At 36.3% G+C, this 1,466-nt stretch overlaps 1 protein-coding gene across 1 annotated transcript in view; it reads right to left on the bottom strand.

The window, feature by feature from the left end:
• The window catches only part of LOC119616561 (alkaline phosphatase-like), a 16,848-nt gene extending 16,555 nt beyond the window's left edge, over positions 1-293 (bottom strand). The window contains exon 1 of the mRNA XM_017408902.3: positions 135-293. The gene's annotated coding sequence lies outside the window, so the exon portion shown is untranslated. The remainder of the gene's footprint in view (positions 1-134) is intronic.
• Between the last annotated feature and the right edge of the window lie 1,173 nt (positions 294-1,466).

Raw genomic sequence — 1,466 nt, forward strand, 5'->3', positions numbered from 1 at the left:
GGAGAAAAAAAAGGAACAAGAAATAAGAGCTTTAAAATATCCCACTATTCCGTTGGTGTGGTGTTTTCTAAAGCAGCTGTTATATGTTGAAAAACCATAAAATAAAATAAAAAGTTAATCATAGGTTTACTTACAGCAGGAGGCTTCTTGAGGCAGAAATCTACATCCAAATGTGCGCGAGCTCCATTCAGCTCTCCTCACCGTGAAATGTGCGTCCTTTCAGCTGCTTGAAGCCCTTTTTCTGAGGCCACACTCACTTGTTCCTGAATCTGAGAATATATGTCTGCAACTCACGAGGGAGAAAAAAAAAAGTCTAAAAATAAATAAATAACAACGGATTCAGTGCCGCTGAGGGAGCAGATGGACCGAGAGCTCCGCCTGCCTGACGGTCCATGAGATGCTCCAGAAACAGGCTACTTTCATCTGTTTTCTTTTATTATTATTTATATTATCATTTTATCTGGTTATTTCCTTTAGCTAAACATGTCAGGAACACAACTCTTTCATTTGTAAATGTCTATTTTAAAGCTCAGAATAAAAATGAACCCTAGATGAATGTCTGTCTCTGCTTTAAATTATCTGACAATATTTGCTTTTAAAATACTAATTTTATATGTTTACTTTAGAAAATGCACAATACAATTTATATTTGTATACCAAATTTGCCAGATATGTTATTATTAAAGTAAAGTGCTGTTCTCTTTATGCTCCAATAGGTGGCGCTGCAGGACATGCTTCAGAAATTTGTCACGTTAATCTTAGCATCAAGCAGCAAATACCTATTTTCTGGCTCATATTAGAGTTTTTTATGTAATTTTATTAGCTGCTATGTACTGGATTTTGTATTTTTTCCTGTAAAGTTAGCCCTGAACGTGTGTTTATTTGGACAGCCATTTCTTTGGCCCTTAAAGAGTTACCGTTTGTAATTTTTAACACCAAAAAGAGATTTTTTTTTTCTTTTTAAATCCATAAAGCATGTCAAAGCTGGTTCCGTTGGTTTTACATAGAACATATATATATATTCACTTTGAGCATTTAATGGGTTGCCTGACAAGAACATCAATGTTTAGCCTTGAAAGTTGAAAAGAAGGTCAAACATTTTTACTGAACACACTGAAGCTTCTGCTTCTGTCCCACCTTAACAAGGTTGTTTGCAAGTTTTGGCTGAAACCTGAGGTTAATGGGAGTGTCACAGAAATATGGTTTAAAACTAGTTAACGCAGTAAGATGGTGGCTAAAGGTCTTCTCTGCGTGTGGACAACAGAGGTGGACATCAACATGATGTCTTGAAAATACAGCTTAGTTGTGGAATTCATTGAAGCAAACCCAAATGGAACTTATTAAACTATTAAGCTCACTCGTTGTCCCACGGCGTACGGAAATCTAAAAGTGACACAATTTGTGTGCTTTGAAATACCTGGTGGCGCCGTTGATTATGCCACCTGGTGTTTATTAAGCATGATGAG

Source organism: Kryptolebias marmoratus, linkage group LG4 (genome assembly GCF_001649575.2).
Source record: "Kryptolebias marmoratus isolate JLee-2015 linkage group LG4, ASM164957v2, whole genome shotgun sequence".
Taxonomy (NCBI): Eukaryota; Metazoa; Chordata; class Actinopteri; order Cyprinodontiformes; family Rivulidae; genus Kryptolebias; species Kryptolebias marmoratus.